Raw genomic sequence first — 24,703 nt, 5'->3', positions numbered from 1 at the left:
CAGCAGTGACAGCTTCCTGTGTGACTGCCAGCTCAAGTGGCTGCCTCCATGGCTTGAAAGCACAACACTGCAGGCCTTTGTGACAGCCATTGTGCCCAACTAGAGTCACTGAAGGGCCAGAGCATTTTCTCAGTACCACCAAAGAGATTTGTGTGTGGTAAGACCTCGTCGAAGATTTTTTTTTTTCCATGAAGGGAAAAGAAGCCAGGTGGGCCTTCTGCTTGTGGGAGTCATTGCTGTGATCTCAGGAAACCCCATCCCACAGCTTCAGATTGGCCCCTGGATGCAGTTTACCTCCCGCTGAAACCACACATGACATTTACCACAAGGTGCTTCCTGTGACGCTTGGAGGATGTGCTTTTAATTAGAGGGCAGCATGCAGGGCTCACTGACACTCAGAATAATCAGTCACAGGAAGATATTTCTGGTGTTTCAGGAGAGATCTGGTGCCCTGGTGTCGCTGGGAATTGATGCACCATATGATGGTTCACCGCAGGAAGGATAGGTCTGGGAAGAACATTCACTCTAGTAAAAACAGTCCCTCCAGGTTCACCTGCACTCTGGCAGTTTCGCCAAACCCCTGAAATCTACAGGGGTAGCTAGAGATGCCTCCTTCCTACTGGTTGTTAGAATGTCATCTTTTTTTGACCAGGAGTACTCAGGATCCAAGTGTGGTTGCAAAGAGTACAGAAAATGCTTAACAGCTGCACACACACACACACACACACACACACACACACACACACACACAGGCTAGCCCAGACAGGAATGACACAGCCTCTCGGCCACAAACATGAGGGCAAAGATTGAGATGGATTTTGAGTTGTTCCTGGCATTTGCTTGGAGCAGGAGAGAGGACAGGATTCCACGCCCGTCAGGCCCTACTGGGCAGTTGCACATCTCTCCTGCTGCCAGATCCTGGCTGGGACAGTCCTAACCGGAAACCCACCTAGCAGTACAGGGTTTCTGCTGGGCCATGTCTGTGACCTACTTTTAGCTCTGACAGTAGCCATTTCCCTGCTGGGAATAAAAGAGGAATGTCCTCTGTCCACAAGTTCACTCTTCACCCCACTGAGACAAACCCTTGCTTAGTGTGGCCTCCTGGCCACCCTCCTGCCTGGTTCAGACCAGGGAGAAGTAAGCATGGAGAACACGGTAGCAGAGCTCCAGACTGTGCTGGTCCTTCTTAGGGGTCTTCTGCGGGGGGTCCCAGGCTGTGCCCGGTTCCGGTTCCCTAGGCACGGAATGGCTGTGCCGTCCGTGGTTCATCACCCATTGCTCAGGGAGCCCTAGACCATTAATCTCGTTCCACAGCGCCCTGGAACAAGACTGTCTGCCACTTCCTCCTGCTCCTGCCACAGGGTAGCCTTTCCCTCGGACCATCCAGGGAGGACTTCCAGGGAGGATTTCTGCAGCAGCCTCTTACCTCAGGCACTGGCAGACTGTGGATTAGAGTGGTTGATTTCACCTCTCTCAGGCCCACCCCTTCGATTCAGTTCAGGCTTCCTCCCACCCCCACTTCAAAAAAACCCCAGCCATCTGGTGTTAATGGGAATCATGAAAACACTTATCAGGAGATCAAAGTTTCCAGCTCTGTACGCTCTCCCACGCCTTAAAAAAACAAAAACAAAAAATTGAAAGCATGACCAGCTCACACCCTGGCAGGTAGAGCCAGGTAGGAGCCAGCACTGGCAAACAAGGGGACACACCTGAAACCCCCGACCCACCACTACTGGGGGACAGTACAAGATGGGCAGTTCCTTTGGAAGGCAGCCTTAGAAGTTCCTCATTTTAACAGTTACGATCAGTTCCTCTCCTGGGACAAATTTACATTTCACGGAAACCTTTCCACATGTGTGTTCACAGCAGCACTATTTATGATAGCCAAAAAATGGGCACCCAAGTGCTCACCAGTCGATGGATGAATAGAGGAAGGTGGCACAGCCAGACATTGCAGGATTATCAGGCCATAAAATGCCACCTGTCCCATCCCTCCCAAAGCCTGGATGAACTTTGAAAATGATAAGCTAAGGGAAAGTGGTCACTGACAAAGAACCGCAGATTCCATGACCCAGTCACAGGGAAGTCCCAGGACAGGGAGATCTGTAGTAGGAAGTGCCCTAGGAGGTGCTCCAGCCTGGGGAGAGATGAAGGGAGAAGGGGAGTAGCTACAAAGTGCTTCTCCATGAGATGACAAAGATATCTTAAAATTGACTGTGGTCATGACAACACTTACTCGTGAATGCACCATAGGCCATTCAGTTGTGAACTTCAAATGGGCAAGCGGAAGTATATGTGAATTGTTGCTCAGTAAATCTGTGTGTGTGTGTGTATGTGTGTGTGTGTGTGTAGGTGTGTGTTTATTATAAATATAATTTTTACATGTCATAAAAATGTGTCTCTTTAAAACGTGAACTTTGTATTTAGAGTCTTCAAAATTTGTGTCATCTCTGATTTATAACATTTTTATCATTTCTGAAAGAAACTACAACCCCACGCCTTAGCAGGCATTTCCTCTTCTCCTTGCCACCAGCCATGGCGGTCACTAGTCCATGGGTGTGTGTGACCTGCCTGCTCTGGACAGTTAACATGAGTGCTGGTGGACAGCATGTGGCCTGAGGAACTCTCCTTTTCTCACTTTGCTGGGTCTTCTCCCCCAGTGGGGGGATTGGATCTGGGGCCTGAGCTACCCACACGCCTGAGAATAGTTTTGTTTTGTTTTTAATATTTTTTCAAGTATAATTGGGCACAACACCTTTATTTTATTTGTTTATTTTTAATGTGGTGCTGAGGATCAAACCCAGCGCCTCACACATGCTAGGTGAGCACTCTACCACTGAGCCCCAACCCCTGAGCATAGTTTTAAAGCATCAGTTCCTTTTCTGTGACTCAGTGACATCCTGCTGTATGGATATAGGTTTTGTTTCATCCATGCATCAGATGGCGGATATTTGATGGTGCTTACTTTGGGGGTTTTATGATTAACGTTGGTGTGAACATTCATGCACTAGTTATGTGAATTCTCTTGAGATTGCACCTGGGAATGGAATCTTTGGGTCCTGTGGTAGCTCTAGGTGTGACCAAAGAACTGTCAAACTGTTTTTACAAAGTGGCTTCAGGATTTTACACACCTGCTGGCAATGTATGGGATTCTGGTTTCTCCTCATGCTCTCGGACACTTGCTATCTTTTTTATTTTAGATTTCGCTAGTGGGAACAGAGTAGAATCTCATGGTAGTCTTAACATTTCCAAAATGAATCATGATGTTGAACAATTTTCTAGATGCTTATTGGATCATGCAGTGCTTCTTTGGAAAAATAGCTACTCAAGTCATTTATTCATTTTTCTATTTTGTTATGAGTTATCAATTCTGAATATTAGCACATTCAGAATTCTATATTTGTTATGAGTTGTCAGTTCTGAATATTAGAATATTCAGAATATTAGACCTCATCGGGTCTATGATTTGTAAATAACATTTCCTAGTCTGTGAATTGTGGTGGTGGTTTTTCAGTTTCTAGACAGTTATGCAAATTTTTTTTTAGAAATAGTTTTAGAGCCAGGTGCAGTGGCACATGCCTATAATTCCAGCAGCTTGGGAGGCTTAGTCAGGAGGATTGTGAGTTCAAAGCCACCCTCAGCAATTTCGAGGCACTAAACAAACAAACAAGAAAAGAATTCCATTTACAATAATTTTTTGGGGGGGGGCACGTACCATGGATTGAACCCTGGGGTGTTTAACCACTGAGCCACATCCCCAGCCCTATTTTGTATTTTATTTAGAGACAGGGTCTCACTGACTTGCTTAGTGCCTTGCCATTGCTGAGACTGGCTTTAATCCTGCTTCAGCCCCCCAAGCTGCTGGGATTACAGGTGCGGTCCATTGAGCCCAGCTAATTGTGATATTAACTGTGGATTTTTCAAAGATGATCTTTATGAGGTTGAATAAGTTCCTTTCTTATCCCTAATTTTTTGAATATTTTTATTATAAAAAGCTATTGGATTCTGTCTTGTGTGTATTCTATGTGTGTGTGTGTTTCTGAGATGATTGTTTTATTTTATTGATAATGGTCTAGTACAATGATTTTTGAATGGTAAACCTTGCTTTCCTGGGATCAACCTACCTTGATTATAGTATGTGATTCTTTTTAGGTGCTGTACATTTCAGTTTGCTGGGATTTTTGCTGAAGTTTTTGCATATATACTTATAAAAGACATTGTTCTCTAGGTTGTTGTTGGCGTGTGTGTGTGTGATGTTTTTCTTAGGTGTTTGTGGTTAAGAGTAATAGTTGTATAAAATTAGTTGGAAAATATTCTCTTAACATCTACTTGTCCAAAAAAAGAAAGAGGAAAAATATGCTTTGGAAGTTTAGGATTGGTTCTCTCTCTAAATGTTTGGAAGAATTCACTTGAGTCTGAGCTTTTCTTTATAGGAATTTTTTAATTCTACATTTAAAAATTCTTAAATTCTAAAGTGTCTCCTTAGTGTTGAGCCAGAATTTGTTTCTTCTTGAGTCAGTTTTAGGAGATTGTCATTTCAGCCAGGTGGTCTGGTTAGCTGGGTACAGTTGTTAGAGTGTTCCCTGTTTTCCTTTGGCTGGAAGAAGGTCAGTAGTGGGGTGCCCTTTTTTTGTGCCTTCTGTCTTTCCTTCCTGCCTACTAGTCAAGCTAAAGTTTTTTTTCAATTTTTTTGATATTTTCAAATAACCAATTTTTGCTTTGCAGTGATTTTCTCAATTTCCTGTCCTCGTCCTTTCATTTCTGCTCAAACCATGATTAATTTCTTTTTCCTGCTTGTGGTGGGTGTAGTTTATTCTTCTTTTTCTGGGTTAAAAACTGGATTATTAATCCTAAAATTCTTTAATACAGGCATTTCCAACAATAAGTCCACGATCACCATTTTAGGCGTAGCTTTGGAGACTTGAAAACTAAACACATCGTTTTCATTCAACTCAGAGCATCTTCCAGTGTCCCTGTGACTTCTTCTCTGCTGTGCAGAAGTGCACTGCTTAATTTCCACAAGTTGCTTTTCAAATACTCTCTTGACTGTGGATTTAAAAGTCATTCCATTGTCATCAAAAAAGATACATTGTGTAATTTCCATCTTTTTATACTTATTGGACCTATGTTTTGACCTAAAATATTGTCTTATCTTAGAGATTGTTCCATGTACATTTTAAAAGAATATTTCTGCTGTGGTACAGTGGAGAGTTCTATGGGTGTATATTAGAACTAGTTGGCTTATACTGTTGTTCAAGTCTTCTTTCTCCTTGTCCATCTGCCTAGTTTTTCTGCCTAGCTTTTCATTGGAAATAAGAGTGTTATTGTTACATTGTCTGTTCTTCTCTTCAGTTCTGACAGGTTGTGCTCTACATTTTGTAAAGCTCTGTTACGTGCATATATTTATAATTTTTATGTCTTCCTGATGGATTGACCCATTTGCATGATAAAATATTTTGTCTCATATTGGGTTACTGTTTAATTGTCTTGGGATCTAAACTGCATCTTGTAGGTAGTGTATACTGGGTCATAGTTTTTTTTTTTATCCATTATTGTTCTCCTTGCCTTTTGATCAGAGTGTTTAATTCATTTACTGTTTTGTTTTGTTGGAGGAGGGGTAACCAGGGATTGAACTCAGGAGCACTCAACCACTGAGCCACATCCCCAGCCCTAATTTGTATTTTATTTAGAGACAGGGTCTCACTGAGTTGCTTAGGGCCTCACTTTTGCTGAGGCTGGCTTTGAACTCACGATCCACCTGCCTCAGCCTCCTGAGCCACTGGGATTACAGGCATGCACCACCAAACAGGTAATTCTTGAAGGTTGGGTCTGGTAGCAGTAAATTCTCTCAGTTTGGATATTTTTTAAAATATGGGAATGTTTTAATTTCATCTTTATTTTTGAAAGATAATTTTGCTACACCTGAGATTTCCAGACATTTTAAATACTTTGAATATTTCTCCCTCTTGACCCTCCTGGTTTTGGATAAGAAATCAGCTACAAATATTTTTGAGGATCCCCTGTATGTGATAAGTTGTTTTTCCTTGTGCTGTTTTGAAAATGCTTTGTCTTTGGCCTTTAACACTTGAATATGATAAACCTAGGCCTTTTGAATGAATTTTTTATATAAATAGTTGAAGTGTCCTATATAAGGAGGAGAAAAAAATTTTTAAAAATCCATTTATCTTCTCCTGTGAAATGCCAGATCAATTTCACCTATCAATGAGGGTAATTTTATTTTTAATATAAGACTTATAACACCCACTAGACCTTTATCTTTATTAATTGGTAGATATTTAGTTCTTAAATGTAAAATAGAGAAATGTCAGCTTTCATTTTGTTTTTATTTAATCATAATAATGGCTATCTTACTGCTTCTATGTTCTTCCTAGCTTCAGTGAGGAGGCTCTTATTCTCTTTGGAATGCTGAATAATGGGGAATTCTAATTGAATCATTTTCTGCAATCCTAATTTAATCCCTTTCTCAGAAAACTTATTATTAGTAGTAGTAGTATTAGGGATTGAAATCAGGGGTGCTTATCTACTAAGGCTCATCTCCATTCTTCTTTTATTTATTTATTTTTTAAAATTTTGAGACAGGGTCTCCTGAAGTGGCTCAGGGCCTTATTAAGTTACTGAGGCTGGCTTTGAACTTGCAACCCTCCTGTCTCAGCCTCCTGAGTCATTGAGATTACAGGCATGCAGTCTAGGAAGAGCTTTCAAATATTTGTCTCAGAAAGTTGCTTTCACTTTTATTTTTCTTTGTGTTTAAGTTATGGGTTCAGACATACCTATGAATATAAGGAAGTGGTGAAGTTCTACCTTGATGTTCCATTAGAGCAGAAAAAAATATGTGCACATCTGAATTACATGTAGAGAACAGTGGTAAATTCTGTTAGAAACTACATTTCTCCCTTTTTCTAATTCAAGACAGGATTTCCTGTGTTTTTGCTACTAGCTCACACAGAATTAAGCTTGATTTGGATGAATAAGAATGTGGTGTAAATAAATTTTTAATGGCTTAGAGTCTGTACCTATAATATTAGTCTTTCCACTTAAATAGTAATGAACATGTACAATAATTTAGCCGTCTTAAACATTAGCAGGCTGAATGATATTCTAGACTCCTCAAAGAAAATTTGATTTTCAAGCCTGACTGCATCCATTTTTCTTTCTCCCACTGGGGCTTCTATATGGTTGTTGTCAATATGCATCTGTTAAAGGAGTGATGGAGGTAAGGACTGTTACTAGACATCTGCAAGGTAAAACTTATTCGCCAGCTTATTAACTTATTGTCTATCTTTAGTTGTTGCCCGTATCCCTTACACACTTTTTCCTACTATCTATTGTTCATATTTTTCTCTGAATTGTTGTTATTACAATACTCCATCTTTAGCAAGTAGCCAACTTTCCCTTTCATGCAGAATGATAGAAACATGACAGGCTGAATTGTCACTCTTAAAGAGAATTAAATAGATGGTATATTAAACTTGAGAGTCTTATGGGTAGAAACTTACCTGAAATATTTTCCTAGAGAATTTTTTAAAAATAATGTATGTCAATTAAACTTTTTTCCTTAACCCCCCCTCCAAGTATGGCCTTGTACAAAAAGGTTCAACAACTTTGGAATGTGTAACTGAAACCTCTAATTGTTCAGTGCTGGTTAAAGTGAAGGCAGTTGCAAGGGTACTATGGAGAAACTAACAGAAAAGAACAGGAGACACTAATATGACATCCATGACCCCTAGCCAGTCTCTGGATGGGACTCAAGAGCTCTGTAAATCTCTTAAATTCCATGCAAAATGTTGTATTTTGTGTTGATGGACATTTTTCCACCTAATCTTTCTTTGACTTTCAAATTCATAATTGAGAGAGTTTTAAAAAAGAAATTAAAACACCTGAACAAGATAAGAAAGGGTGTTTATAAAAGTGAGGGGGATGTGTTGGGGAATGCTTTAAGACTTCCTGTATTTGTCAGATACCACCTATTACAGACAAGCTGTAGCTTGTCTGGCCAGTTAGTGGGAAAGCATATATACCTACTGCACATGAAGAGTTATAAAAAATAATCACATGTTTACAAAAATAAATGTAAACAAAAATTTTCATAATCCTATATAATCTTATTTTAAACCATCTTAATTAGACATTGCAATAGCTGTGTAATGAATTTCCTAAAATGACTTGTTAAATCTTAATGTGAATTTGTAAATAGGCTCATCAAGCCTTGAAAACCTAATGAGGCTCCTTTGAGGCTAAACCACCTTACTAAAACAAGAATAATATCCATAAATATTATAGATCTGGTGAACTGGCTTTGTAACTTAGCATTGCTATTTGATTTTAAACATGCCATATAATTAATCTAAATCTTATTATTTAAAAATGTAGGTTAAATGTCCCTATAGACAATAAATTTACTTCCTGTTAAAAAGTTTCCCTTTCTTTAAAGTTCAAAATGACTTCTGATATGCCAGTGAATAAAGCTAGGAAATGCTTCCTTTCCAGAGAAACAGACCAGGCAACTTACAAATGTGTGACTTAAATTTAAGAGGCATTAGGTCATATGATGGGAAATGAAGCAGAATAAGAAGAACAAAGAAGATCAAAGAGAGGGTACTCTTTTACATGCAAAGACCAAGAGCAAAGAAATTGCCCTAATATTGTCATATTTTGATTATTGTGGACATCATACAAAAAATGTAAAATACAACAAAGAAAAGTCAAACTTAAGTAATTTAGACATACTCTAACATGAAAATTTTAAGGGTATAAAATATTGATTAATAGTGGTAAATCTGTCAAAGAAATCCAAAAGAGAAGCCTTAATATCCAAAATATACAAAATTTGTACCTCATGACTAATAAATTTCTCTTAAAACTAGAAATATAAAGCACACACTTATTCTAGAATATCAATGATTTTATTTTCATAGGGCTTAAAATTTAATTTTAAGGTGTTTAGAAATACATTAATTTATTTGAGTAGAAAAACATATCTCAGATCTAATAATTATTTTGCAAAACACAGTACTAGTTATCCATAGACTTCATGTGTATTAAGCAACATTTGAGGCTTACTCCATATCTAGGTCTTCCAGACCTGTGCTATATTAATGTCAACACCATGTGTTTTAAAGAGATTTAAAAAAATACTTGCTTCAACCCTCCTGAAATCATCTTGATCATTGCAGGTTGATTCACAGAAGTTATGAATTTATAATCTAACTTTTATTCTTCATCTTCAACATTACTATCTATGTGTTTTTTTTTCTTCTTTTTACTATCAATCTTCCTATTTACCTGGATTTTCTTATCTCTCACATTGAAGACATATGGATCCCGTTAATTTTGAATTTATTTAATGTGTTTGTAAGAGGGAAAAAAAGTAGTTCAAAAAGAAAAAAGTCAACTTGCTAAATATTTATTGAACATTAATAGCAGATAATGTGCTAGATACTGGTAAGAGTAATGCGAAAGAAAAAAATACTGCATTCAAAATATTTGCTTCATTAATATTCAGGAAATGAGAAAGAAAGAGGGAAAGAAAAGAAGGAAAAGAAAAAGAAGAGTCTTACTTCTGCAATTCAGCTCCCAAACTGCTAGGCACATAATAAGCATTTAATAAGTGAACATTCACTAAATTGATTATAAAACATAGTATTTAGCTTTTTTAAGCTCTTATACATAAAAACCTAAGTACAACAGCTAAGCATGAAACTTTATGATCTCTTCAACTCCCTGGGCTTTAATATGAAGGGAGCCACTTAATTTCTAATTGTAGTTAAGAAAAGAGAGAGATTCTTTCTAAAATGCCATGAAGGTGCACTCTACAAGCTCAGGATTTAATTCTCTAGAAACATCATCCAGTTTTCTACCACACAGAGACACTGGGCCAGATTAAATGAATTTTACCAATCTGTGCTCAGGGACAGAGCATGAAGCAGAGTGGAGCAAGGTTGGAAACATGGGGGAGACTGGAGACAGGAGGTGGGATGGGTGGGGGGTTGGAAGGGGTTTCACCAAGACAGCTAGGCCCATGGGGGCTGAGGTAGGGGAGGTTGGCCACTAAATTTAAACTTTTATGTTTCCATTTAACTCCAGTTTAGAAGTTATCCTTCTAAACCAAAGCAAAATGATTCTTTGAATATATTAACACAAAACGGAAATTTTGACTGCTGCTTTTTTTCATAAGGCCTCCCAAAATGTTCCCTTTCTTGTTATCTTGGAAGCCATGCAAATCTTCAGGATGCCACCTGGTGTTCTTTGAACACATGATATATTAAATTACCACTTAGAGACTGCTCTGTGTATTCTCTTGATTCACTTTATCTTTTTTTATTAACAATTTTTTAATTTATATATGACAGCGGAATGCATTACAATTCTTATCGCACATATGGAGCACAGTTTTTCATTTCTTTGTATACAAAGCATATTCACACCAATTTGTGTCTTCATACATGTACTTTGCATAATAACATCCATCACATTCCACCATTGTTTCTAACCTCATATTGCCTCCCTTCCCCTCCTACCCCTCTGCCCTATCTATAATTCGTCTATTCCTCCCATGCTTCCTCTTCCTATCCCACTATGATCAGCGTCCTTATATCAGAGAAAACATTCAACATTTGGTTTCTTGGGATCGGCTAACTTCACTTAGCACAGTCTTCTCTAACTCCATCCATTTACCTGAAAATGCCATGATTTTATTCTCTTTTATTGCTAAGTAATATTCCATTGTGTACTTATGCCACATTTTTAATCCATTCATCTACTGAAGGGTATTTAATTTGGTTCCACAGTTTAGCTATTGTGAATTGTGCTGCTGTAACATTGATGTGGCTGTGTCCCTTTAGTATGCTGTTTTTAAGTCCTTTGAGAATAGACTGAGGAGAGGGATAGCTGGGTCAAATTGTGGTTCCATTCCCAATTTTCCAAGAAATCTCCATATTACTTTCCCTATTGGCTGCACCAGTTTTCAGTCCCACCAGCAGTGTATGAGTGTATCATTTTTCCCACATCCTCGCCAACACTTATTGTTGTTTGTCTTCATAATAGCTGCCATTCTGATTGGAGTGAGATGAAATCTAAGATTCACGTTATCTTTATGAAAGCATTATTATTATCCCTATTGCAGCAATGAGGAAACAAAGTCCCAGTGTGTTTGTTTCTCTGTTCCAAGTTTGGTTACCGGACTCTCTTGCTCCAAATTTTGTGCCCTTAAATAATTTACAGCCTCTCTCTGCACAAGAGTTCCAGGATTGAGACCTGGAAAAGGGAGGGCCAGAGGAAGGCTTGGAGAACCCTTAGATGCTCTTAGAAAGACCTCAGTCCTCTCTTCCTTTTATTTCACTCAGCACTGCTCTCTGCATTCTGGCTGCCCACAACATTGTTCGTTCTCTCTCTCTCTCTCTCTCTCTCTCTCTCTCTCTCTCTCTCTCTCTCTCAATTATTAATTATTTAATTAAATCTTAATTAGGTATATATGATAGCAGAACACATTTTGATTCATTGTATATAATTGCATCACAACTTTTCATTTCTCTAATTGTACACAATATAGCATTGCACCTTATATGCACTCATACATGCACTTAGGGTAGTGATGTCCATCTCATTCTAACATCTTTCCTTCCCCCATACCCCCAACCTACCCCACCTTCCCCTGTGCCCAAATTTTCTCCATTTTTTCCCATGCTCTCCCCCCCATTATGCATCAGCATCCATTTATCAGAGAGAACATTCAGCCTTTAGTTTTTTGGGATTGGCTTACTTTGCTTAGCATGATATTCTCTACCTGCAAATGCCATAATTTTATTTTTTAATGCTGAGTAATATTCCATTGTATATATATACCACAGTTTCTTTATCCATTCATCTATTGAAGGGAATCTAGGTTAGTTCTATATTTCAGCTATTGTGAATTGAGCTGCTGTAAACATTAATGTGGCCACATTACCATAGTATGCCGTTTGTAAGTCCTTTGGGTATAAACCAAGAAATGGTGAAATGGTGGTTCCATTCCAAGTTTTCTAAGGAATCTCCAAACTGCTTTCCAGTTTGGTTGCACCAATGTGCAGTCCCACCAGCAATGTATGAGTGTGTCTTTTCCTCCACATCCTCACCAACACTGTTGTTTGTATTCTTGATAACTGCCATTCTGACTGGCATGAGATGAAATCTTAGAGTAGTTTTGATTTGCATTTCTCTAGTTGCTAAAGATGTTGAACTTTTTTTATATATTTATTGATTGATTATGTATCATCTTATCTTCTGAGAAGTGTCAGTTCAGCTGTTTAGCCCATTTATTGATTGGGTTGTTTGTTTTTTGAGTTCTGATCCTGAAGATTAGTGCTCTATCAAACTTGCATGTGGCAAAAATTTGCTCCCAAAAGGTAAGCTCCCTCTTCACCTCGTTGATTGTTTATTTTACTGAGAAGAAGGTTTTTATTTTGAGGCTATTTTCTCATAATTATGCTATTTTTACTTCTTTGATCTTCAGCCTGTGGGGCCAGAGAAGAGGCAAGACCAGTCATTGCTTCTCTGCTGCTTACAGATTTTGCTCTATCACTTTACCTGCCACACCCCCATCCCACACAAAAAAAAATCTCCCTAGAATCGTGGCTTCCAGAATACCATGTTTTCAGCCGGATCATCATGCACATGTTCTTAAAGCCATGCTTGACAATCCCCTGGTCTTTCCCCTTTCCCACTTAGGCACTTTCTCTAAATCCTTACCTTCCTGGTGATATCAATATAAACATCAGTGATTCTTCCCCAAATCTGGCCCCTTCTTTCCTTCACCTGCTCTTCATTATTGGTTTTGAATTCCACCTTGCCTGACCCACTCATTCCCTCTATCATATCCTGGACCCTCTCATTATCATTATCTTCCATTGCTAATGTCAATTTTAGCTATCTCACCCTCTGTCAGCCTTTGTCCTTGATCATTCTTTCTGACACCCAACTTTTGGGTGTGCCAAGTTTCCATCCTGATAATTTTCGATTGTGTTAAATTTCCATTGCTCCTGACCCACCACCTTGTTCCTTGTTTTTTTCTTTACTCAGCTTTTGTCCATGGCCCACTATGGTAGTCAGTCTCTTGAAGATACCTTCAACTCACTCATCCCTCTTTTCCTTTGTCTTAGTTTCCTTTTAACAATCCAATTCTTCATTCTGTGGTGAAACTAGCAAAGGCTGGAGAACCTGTGGCTCCACTGGCTGGCGTCACTGAACTCATGACCTCCCAACTGCAGGTGCACACTAGCGCTGCTCGGTGAAGTTGCTGCCAGTGGCTGAACAATCCACATATTCACTTTCCTCAGGAATGATTTCATGTTTTCACTTCTCTCCTCAGATCCCCAAATCGTCTCTTCATCTTCTTCTCTACTGATGACGCTGCTTCCTGTTTTATGGGGAAATAGGTTCAGAGACTCTTCCTTCACAAGCACCCTCCCAGTACCATGGGTGGGCTTGGCTCATCTGTGCCCAAGTGGGTGCAGCCCACACTCCCACCCAAAGCAAGCCCCTCACTGGGTTCTAGATGCTTAGTCTCAGCCACTGTGCAAGCTGCTTATTCCCTGTGTCCACCTCTATTCTCTCTGCTAGATCATTCCCATCAGCATAAAACTCTGATGGGATGCCTTTCTACAAAAGGAAGCCTCCTCCCTGGCCCCAGCTGTCAATGCTCTGATTTTCATTGTTCTTACAGCCAGGCTCCTCACTGCCGTTAGTTTCTGTTCACTATCCCCCTCCACTTGTAATCTTTTCCCAATAGAATTTTATTTCCACCACCTGTTGAAACCCCCTTTATCAATGTCAACCAGAAGGCTTTTAATGTCTCCCATTGTCACTACAATGACTTAACTTCTGCCTTCTGAAATTCCAGCATCAAGGCTCATCAAGGCTCATCAAGGCTCAGTCCCCACCTAACAGCAGCATTTGGGAACCTATCAATTGTGTATTCGGATGTGTTCCTCACAGTCCTTATCTGTAATTATGAAATTCAAGCTGCTCAGAAAACTGAAATGGTTTTCATAACTCATGACAGCAAAACCAGATCTGAACACTGTAGATTCTTTATTTAACCTACTCAGTGGTGATGCTGATACATAACGACATAGAAAACTACTGTAATTGGTAGCAAAGTCAAGCCTCAGACCCTCCTTGGAGGTGTTACATAATATAGAGTTTATGCAGCTGAGCACACCCAGCCCCAAGGAATCTAGAAAAATAGTTATGGACCTGGAGTAGAAATCTAAGATTACATTCAGGAAGATAAATTTATTTGTAACTAGGCATGTTTTGATCAAATATTAGCTTTACAAAACAATGTTATTTTATGGGAATGAAAATAAACATTGCTGTTATGTTTATTTATATCAAATAACATCTTTAAGATAGTATATATCTTAATTTTGCATGAAACATGTAATTTCTAGTTATTGTATATAATTTAGGTAGATAATAATAAATAAACTTGTCAGAATCTTCATAAAACACCTGCTTCAAACAGTAATACTTGGAGAATTATTATTTATTACTAAAGGGGGAAATCTCTATAGAACTATAATTGTATTTTTGCATAAAAACAAAGTAATTTTGTTAAGCATATGGTATTATTCAATAAAATATTTTGTTGTCATTTAAGTTTACAGTATAAAATACAAAATCATAAATGAGAACTTCAGTTTCCCTATTCAGTAGGCATATTAATCTAGCTACTTTACATAGTGCTACAAATATTAGCCCTTTTAAATTGTCAAATTGTCTATATAATAGGCAATACTATAATCTACATTACAGACAATGAAAGCAAGACAAGAAAGGGTAAATAACTTGTCCAATGTTATTCATGTAGAAAATAGATTTGGTTCAAAATAATATGTATGTCCATTGTCCTAATTCAAAGCTAATGGGGCCACAGTAACCCACAAATACTGTTATTTTAAAATAATTTGACTTAAAATAATTTCAGATGTAAATTACAATTTGCATGTCAGATCTATCAACTGTGAAATCAAAACTAAAATTGTGTAATTTTTTTGTGTTACTTCTCAGTGAATATAACTGGTCCTGGTAGACTTTCAAATCATTACAATACTTCTCAGTTAAAAGACATACAGAAATGATGCAGATACCAATGCCATGACAATAAATTGGGACTAAAGAAACTTCTTCCATCAATTGACAAATGTACAGTTATGTTTTAACCATACTACTATTAAGTAAAACTAATTTTCTTTAATTATTTAAAGTTACATGGATAGTAATTAAGATATTTTAAAAATTATTTTAAAAGGGGTACATTTTTATATCTCAGCAATAATCTTTTATTTTTGGGGGAACCTAATTGGAATACAAGACAGATATGAAATAAATATTCATGTGTGTGCTTTCATGTATTTTTCTCCTCAATTTTTTACATTGAAAAATTTCTAACCATAGAAAATTTAAGAGTAGTGATGATTAATATTCACATACATTCCACTCATATTCATTAGAATTTTGCAATATTTGTTTGCTGAGCCATTTAAAAACAAGTTGTAGATATTATCACTTATCAATTCCTTAAGTCTTTGGAATGCATTTCCTAAGAATGAGGATGCATTCTTGTATAGTTATAATATAATGATTATATCAAAACATTTAACAATGATGCCATAAAGTTTTTTATATTAATAATAATTTTATAACATCTTTTATAAGATCTTTTATAACATCTTTTATATTAATAATAATTTTATAACATCTTTATAAAAGATCTTTTATGGGCTTTTGTTTGTATATTTATTTATTACTTTTTAAGCTAGTGTCCAATAAAGACTATGTGTAGAATTTAATTGTCAGGTCTCTTTAGTCTTCTGAAATCTAGAACAGTCCTCTGGCATTGTTTTCCTTCGAGACATTGGGATTTTGAAGACTATCTACATGCTAGTTATTTTGAAAAATGTTCCCATATCTATATTTCTCAAATTATTTCTTGATTAAACATTTTTGGAAACAATTCTATAGTTTCATTGTATATTTCATCATGGTATCATATCAAGAGGTATATAATGTCACCTTGCTCAATAATTGGTGACACTCAGTTTGATTGATTGGTTAAAGTGGTTTCTACTTTAGTTAAGAAATCAGAGTTACAACTCATTGGTAGGGCACTTTCATAGCATTCACAAGGTCCTGAGATTGATTCCAAGTACAACAAATGTTAAAGAGATTTTGCATCACTATGACCAAAAGACCTGACAAGAACAACTTAGAGGAGGAAAAACATATTGTGTCTCATGGTTTCATAGGTTCAGTTCATTTTTAGCTGACTCCAAAGTTCTTGGCCCTAGGTAAAGTAGAACATCAAGGTGGAAGTGGATGGTGGAGAAAGAAAGCTCAGGACATGAGAGAAGGAAGGAAGTTTTTCAAACAGGAAATGATGAGCAAGAGAATCTTGGAACATTGGGAAGAAAGAATAAAAAGGAGAAATATGAGTATATACAAGGGATTTTATATAGTGGTTTTTGAAACAAAAATTACAATGCTACTGAACACTCAAAACAGTAATATTTAAAAGTAAGAAAGGTAAAGGAATTGAAGCAGAAGAAAGGTGTCCACACTTCACTCAAAGTGGTAAATGTTGATACTTAAACAACAGTCTCCTGACTTTAAGGAAACACATGTATATATTAATAGAAAGAACAGTCAACTAGGAAATTATGCAAAGAGGTTGACTTGAAAGCACTATAATTATTGCAGATGATTGGAGGAGAGGGTAGTGTTTTCAAATAAATGGTTCTGGGACAACTGTATACACACACTCAAAAGAAATTAAAGCTGTTATTTTTAATTTTTGAATCTTAGTGTAGCAGGTTAAAATACTTATCCCATGGTTTATATTTTGCTTGACAATCATGTGTTTTATAAATCAGCAAATAATTACATGGACTTTCTATTTCTTTTAAAATATCAGAAAATCTATTAATTCTCACATGGCAACAGTTGGTAGGTGCAGAACATAGTGCCTCCTCTTTTAAGTGAGTGTTGGAGTTTTCAGATTTCCCACACTCACTTAGAAATTTGTCAGTGAATTACCACAGGTTGTTTCAGAGAGATTCTATAACTCTGTTATCTTTGGGGAAAATATTACTTGATCTGTCCATCAATTTGCATAACAGAATACATGAATGAAAAAATTGTAAATTCTCTTTACTCACCAGAACTAATTAATGGTAAATATTTCTTCAGCTTGAAGATGGAGCCCAAGACTAAAGGATTAAAACAGCAACAACAGCAGCATTAGAAACTTCTGGCAGCCATGTTTTCTCAGGATTCCTTTGAGTCTATCCACAGCCCTACCCCATCTGTAACACAAAAAGACAACGAAGATGATGCAATGGAGTTACTGGGTAATGTTAAAAATTAATCATTTATCTCATTCTTTTTTTCTCTTGTATGGTAAAGTATGCAGTGGGTAAGTGGTTTTTAAACAAAGTTTTGAATCATTTTTGTCTTAGGAAAAAGAGATCATTTAAACATATTCTTTAGATTAGACTTTCATGAAGTTAAATGTAAGAACCAAATTGAAATCAGCTAAGCATGTGAAATATTTATTAGACAGTATTTTGTGCTTTGTGTATGCAGCACTTTGCCTTCCAATACTTAATCAAGCTTTGTTGTGTGTGCAACTGTGACAACAATTTAAGTCTGTCTGCTTTATTCTCTGATTATAATTCCCTTGATCACACCTATTATCCTTAATATATATCCAAAGTACACATTTCAGTCCTCTTCTCAAGATGTCCCTCTGTGGGCTGGGGATGTGGCTCAAGTGGTAGAGCGCTCGCCTGGCATGCGTGCTGCCGGGGTTTGATCCTCAGCACCACATACCAACAAAGATGTTGTGTCCGCTGAGAACTAAAAAATAAATATTAAAAAAGATGTCCCTCTGTTATTTTAAGGATACTTTAGAAAAAATAGAATAAATTTGAAAGAGGCAGTTAGTAAATTAGTGTTTTATTTGTTTCATAAATGACAGGAACATTTGCAAAGATTTTTAAGTCTCTTCAGGGTCATTACTTTCATGAAAACTATTAATCTTGTATATATAGAATATATTTTTATATGTCTTAGTGAAGCATGCGTATGTTTTGCTCCTGTATAAATTTCTCTTATTTTTTCGTTTACTGTGACACAAGGGATTGAACCCAGGGTCTTGTGCATGCTAGGCAAATGCTGTACCACTGAAATACACCCCTAACTCCCCCACACATAGGTAGTTTTTAAATTGAGCTTCACTTTGGAAAATCATTTTTTCAAAAGAAGAAAATGAAATTTTATTTTAGAGAGTTAGCCATCTGTAACACTATGTGTTTTTAATTCAGTGATATCAGTTTGTCCATATAAATATTTAAAACTATTTCTGAAATTTTGTGACAAGATACTACTATATTTAACTGGAAAGAGAAAAAATGAGGTAATACTTTGAAAGCTTCACATAAGTTTTACATATAAAATATGGAGTCCCAGGGGGAAAATAAATGTTCTAAAAATATTATTTTCTAAATCACATTTCTTTATTTAAAGTGTCAATGGTAGTAAAGTACTTTCATTATAATAAATGATGCATGTATCCATATGTAGACTTCAGAGGTGTTATTACATAGTCAATAATGGCAGGTTCTAAATGGTTCCTGGTATAATAACTGCATTTTTTTTACCATTAGGGAGACTGTATAGTGGCATTTTTACTACATGCAATTAATAATCTTTCTTTTTATTTTTTGCATTTTTAAAAGCAATTAAGTCTTTCTCCTCACCTCTAAATCATTAGTGTGGTAAGTGTGCCAGATGTAGTCACAGTATCTGCATTTAACTTCCATTCAACATTCAATAAACATTTACTGAGCACGTATGTGCTAGGCTGGGCTTGGTCCCGGGGATATAAAAATAAAATAATAATTGTCTGTTTGCAGGAACTTTGCACTCAAAGCACTCAAAATAAAAATATAAATACATCACTCTGGTAGTGTTTTCTACCTGCAATAATTGGGCTAAGCCCCCACTTGCATATAAAGTTGACATTTAATGCAGAATTGAGGGACAGTGATCAGAGAATGTCTTAGACATGCTGATTCCCCTGGTTAGACCTGAAGGACAAGTAGGAATACGATTAGTGGGTGTAGTGTTGTCATTACTCCTGTAGGTTTGTTCACAGAGATATGGGCTCTTCTGTGACTGGTCCTCTGTGTTGGTCAGTAACAGTGAAGGGGATGAGACCAAGGGATTCTTGACGGAGACACAGATTTCTTCTCAGAGCTGGTATCCCCTACATCTCAGCTGCTTTGTTATGACATTTCTTGTTTTCCAACTAGAGGATTGAGTTTTGGAGAATATCTAATGATAAGCAATTCATAATTGTCCTTTATTAATTCTTTTTTTTTTCATTTAGACATTTTTGTCTGTGTACTGAGCAAGTTTAATATTTAAGTTTGCACTTTCTCTTTGTAATCCCACACATCTCGGCACAGGTTACTGGTGGAAGAATAATTTTCATTTCTAAGTTATAAAGTTTCCCTGTGATAACATGGAATGTTCTAAGTCCACTGAACTATTCTCCAAATAGTACCATGTACAATTTCTTAGTTTTGAAACTGTTTGTAGAGTAACATGCAAAATACAAATGTTAAGTTCTTGAAAATTTATGTGATATCAAATTTTAGGACATAGGACTATTGTAAGATGCAATAGAGACATTTGGTATTTCAAATATCTTTTTGAATTTATGATACATTGTAGAATGAATATGCTAAAACTTATGTGTTTTTAAAGGTTTAACTTGTTATGTATATCAGGATATAACTGGCTAAAATTTTATTTATCATGCATGGGAAGCACTCTGTATACCTTATGAGTTAATGAAAAATTCAAAGGTATAATTATTACCTAATATTAATATAAACAATGATTATTCCTCAATAAAATTGGTTGATATAAAGGGAAACATTTTTTAGTTGATCTAGTAGATATTAGCAAAACTGGTGATTCTTGTTTCACCCATGAAAATATCTAGCATTTTTAATATATTATTGATTAATAGTTAATTACTCAGTTGTTTAATTGTATATATGTGGATTTCTTTTTTAACTGTTTTAGGTATATGAAAATATTATATATGGCATCTATAATTTTTAAAATAGAATAGTGTTCTCTGTAAGATTGTTTTAAATACTGTCTATGGATCCATAGTACAAAAGTAGATTAATATAATATTAATGCTACCTATCAGGTAATAAAATAGCCAAACTTGTAGAATTTTAATACACAACAGTTGTAAACACCTTGTAAATTGATTCTGTAATTATGAGACATTGAATAATATATCTGCCATGTAACCTCAAACCATGTAGTTCTCAACCACAAATGCAAACTATTCTTAAATATTTATGTTGGCAATTAATGGCCACAATGAGTAAAATATTTTACTAAGAATTTTTCTTGAAAATTGTTAAAATCTAGACATGCATGGTAGTGCATGCCCGTAATTCCAGTGATTCAGGGAGCTGAGGTAGGACAATCACAAGTTCAAAGACATCCTCAGCAACTTAGAAAGACCCTAAGCAACTTAGTAAGACCTTATCTCAAAATATAAGGATAAAAAATAGAAAGGACTGGGGATGTGGCTCAGTGGTTAAGTGCATCTAGGTTCAATGCCTGGTACCAAATTTTTTAAAAAAGATATATTGAAATCAGCTTTTTTGAAAATATGGTGACAAGGTGTCATGATAGAAAAAAACGTAATTTATAAAAATTATATTTATTCCATTATTCTCAAAGAAAATTTTGAGGGGCTTAGTTAGTTTAAAACATTTTTCAGTTTGTAAATATGAGCCAATTTTTATTACATTGCATGAATTTATCATCTTATTCTAGTTGAAACTCAAATAGCTATTATGTGTTTGAATTTTTCCCATGTGATTTATTCTGATTTTTATTCATTTTTTAAATCCTCAGAATTAGATTTGATAGATATACCTAGCATTCTACAGATTTTAGTATGAAATATTACTTGTAAAAAATTTTAGGCTTTCCTAGAATTGATGCTGAGGCATATATCTAAACGTCACATTCCAGAGATGCTTAAAAATAAAAACATTAGTCATGTTTTATGATTTCCATCCTTAGCTCATAGTTATATAAAATTAAAATTATATTGCCAACCCAAATAAAGTTATTACAAACAGATATCACTTGTTTTAAAGTGAGTAATCATGAACAGTTTATAATTATACTGATTATTTTACTTAATGCAGTCATTGAATTTCTGTAACCAAAATATCATGCCAAATTTTGTAAAATATAAACTTAATGTGTTAGAGGGACTCATTACCTTAAGGCATTCTTTTGGAAAATTGGTTTACATCCTGATCAACCTTTTAGAAAAAGAATATTCACTGTTGTTTTTTTTTTAAATCAAAGACCCTTTAAAACAAAAAGCTCCCCATATTTGCAAATTAAGAACACACATTTCACCTAGTGAAAAATGAATGTTTTTTCTCAATGATGTCAAAATACAAAAAGGGAGGGGACCTAAATGTTTTCTTAAAAATTATCTAACTATCTATCTATCTATCTATCTATCTATCTATCTATCTATCTATCTATCTATCTATCTAACTGTCTGTCTATCTATTATTTAAGGTATATAGAACACTCTGAAATACAGAGTACTATACAAATGCACTTTTGTCAATTGTTTTTCTTTTGAGTGTTGATGAATGGAGCTATCGGGATGACAAAAAGAGTTGTCACTTTAAAATGAGGATTAAAAGATTCTTGACAAAAATCTGAAGATTTTGAAAAAGTAAATCTGTATATCCTTCAATATTGTCCATAAGATTGCTTAAAATACTATATCTAATGTTATTCAATACAATACAAAAATGATTTAATATAGAATTAGTACATATTGGGGAATAACATACCCCAACGTGTGTTGTTTTAAGATATAACAAATTTTTAAGAACCACTGAAGTTAGTGCTCTAAATCTCTGATACTGATAAAATAACTTCCCATTACCTCAATTTGAGTAGGTCTCACCTTGAAATATATGATATTCTAAAAAATATCCAGTAATTATTGTGACTGTTGATGACCATAATTAACCATATTATTGAAAATCTACACATGCATTTTTTTCTACTTTTCACTAAATCAATCTGCATATTTGAAAAAATAGGACTTTATGGAGATGTATTAAAATATCTTTCACATGCTAAATAGTGTTTTCTCCTGGTAAGCCCATGTTTTACAGTAACAGTCCGGTGAAACGTTCCTCAATATAGAGTTTTCACTTATGTTTCTAAATCCTAATTTTAGCTGGTTTTGGTGCCATCTCTGCCTTCACAAATGCCAAGTGAGTGCAGGTTGAAGTGTGGCCTTTGGGGAGCTGAAGATGGCCCTGTTCTTGCCTTGCCATAATCCAATGATGACATTTGAGAAAATCCATTCAAACACATTCATTCAGCAAGTATCATGCACCTGCTCCATAAATTGCACTAGTTCATACTAACATATAATACTAGTAATACTGTATCTTACATTTTCTAATAATCACGACCTCTTTGGGGTTTGAGAAGAGGGTGAAGAGTTCGAATGTTTCTCCCATTGAGACCCAAATAAGTTGTAGTTTTCTGACAGCTCTCAATTGTTCTATTCATTCACTCACTCATTGATCCATTCATAGACTTATTAATTTCTTAAATGTGTAACTCTCACCTGCAGAGTGACTATTATTATGTATATGGGAGTTCAAATTTGAACAAACATGAAAGTTTTGACTCCAGAAAGGTGATTTTTAAGATTTGGTTTCCTTACAAATCATCTGGGGAGCTCATTTAAGTACATTGTCCAGTGCTCCCTGCCCACATTTTTTTTGGTTCATTAGATTTGGATACAGCCCATCAATCTACATTTTTTTCTACAGGAATGTCCTCCTCCCTTTCTGTAGATTCCATTTCAGGGGATCTGTAGAGCATTCAGGAACCTAACTTAGTATTTATATTCAGTGAAAATTTTTGTTAGATATAATGTACTGGAAGTGAGGAGGATATTAGAAGTCTATTTTTTTAAACAAAAGATCATGAAATAGAGGTTTCTGAGTTAACCAAGCTCTTCCAAAGCTTTCCTGGAAACAATGAAGTCTTGCTAACAAACTTTCACTAATGCAGTTTATATCACCTTTTTATCCCCCTTGCTGATATATTTTTACAAGATCATTTGCTTGTAGTAGAGAAGTTATAAAAGTTATAAATGATTCTAGCATAAACCTGAGAAAATTTTTTCTCCCTGATTCGATTTTATCATCAAATCATACTAAAACCTTACCATGTTTACTGTGCTTTTCTTACATGTGACTCAGCCGCCCTCCTCATAGCCTTGTAGATAGATTTCTGCTTGGCATTGTTTTCATGTTCCATCCTATTCGTTCTTTAATTCTGTTTCTTGTCAACAGAGGATCAGAATATTTGCAAATATAACCAAGGTTTGGAGGTAGAGATTGCCCTTTAAATAAATATAATAGCTCATCATATTACATGATTTACTTTTATGGAGTTTAATAAGAAATGCTGTGCTTTTTTCCCTGTAAGTTTGTTTCCCAATGGTAAAAGTAGATTAATGTTCAGAATTAAATCAATAATTTACAAATAAAACCTAAACCAATAAACAAACTCTTGCCAATGTTCCTTCATCTCAACTGTATACCAGGTGAATATTTCTTTATTTTCGAGAAAGCTGTTTGTAATATATTTGTAGTTAGTAGAGTTGCTTATTTTAATATATGTTTATCACTTTGAATAACTTACATATTGACTCATAGCAATGATAATGTGCTTTATCATGTTTATGCTACTTTTCATTGAGTATTTTGGCAAAGCTGGGGGGCCACATTGTGATGTGGTCTTTGTGGCCTGTGGTCAAAGCACTGGGCTAAAATTCTAAGACCCAAGTCCAGCCTTCATCCTTTCTCTGCTAGTTTTAACATCTGAGCTACAAGTAATTAGTTTTAATACACTAGTAACAAATTATGACTCTCATACTCCAAAAGAAAAAGGTTATACTGATAACATTCCCTGAAATGTTATTAATTTTGGAAGTTGAATATTCCCTGAAAGTGGTATTACTTTTTTTTGTCATGGCTAACAGAAATATTAAAAAAAATGATGCTAGATTTTATGCAAAATATGCTTTCTTTCAAATAAATTGATATTCCCTAACCCACCTACATTTCAGGTAGATACAAGCAGAAGAATAAAATAGTTCCTTTAACTTTGTGCAACTGCCTACTGACAGTAAAAATTTATGTTTCTTAGGATATTGTAAAAGAGTTGGAGAGAAAACAAGTGAAGCTATAAATGTATTTGCCTGCCAAAATATGTAATAAGTAAGTACAAAGTACTCTATCTCATTTTTTAACATGGATATTTAAACAAAGGTAGACATTTATGTGATTTGGTTTTGGTGTAGAGCAAATTACTCTACTGACTTTAATTTTCTTGCTTATAAATGTATAATTTCTAGGAGAAAAGAAAAATGTTTTGTGCCTATCCATGTGTCGATATGAAAAAAGTAGAATTTGGGGAAGGAATAAGAGGAGGAGATAAAAAAAAAACTAGAAATTTGTACTCTATGTTTATATACTTCTGT

At 35.6% G+C, this 24,703-nt stretch overlaps 1 long non-coding RNA gene across 1 annotated transcript; it reads left to right on the top strand.

Moving 5' to 3' along the window:
* LOC144374336 (uncharacterized) lies at positions 1 to 24,703 on the top strand. Its single transcript, XR_013433781.1, has 3 exons — positions 1 to 157; positions 17,245 to 17,405; positions 24,370 to 24,703. It is a non-coding gene; the product is annotated as an uncharacterized LOC144374336 (long non-coding RNA).

Source organism: Ictidomys tridecemlineatus, unplaced genomic scaffold, assembly GCF_052094955.1.
Source record: "Ictidomys tridecemlineatus isolate mIctTri1 unplaced genomic scaffold, mIctTri1.hap1 Scaffold_64, whole genome shotgun sequence".
Taxonomy (NCBI): domain Eukaryota; kingdom Metazoa; phylum Chordata; class Mammalia; order Rodentia; family Sciuridae; genus Ictidomys; species Ictidomys tridecemlineatus.
The sequence above is the reverse complement of the archived record's forward strand: the minus strand, read 5'-3'. Positions and strand labels throughout refer to the sequence as shown.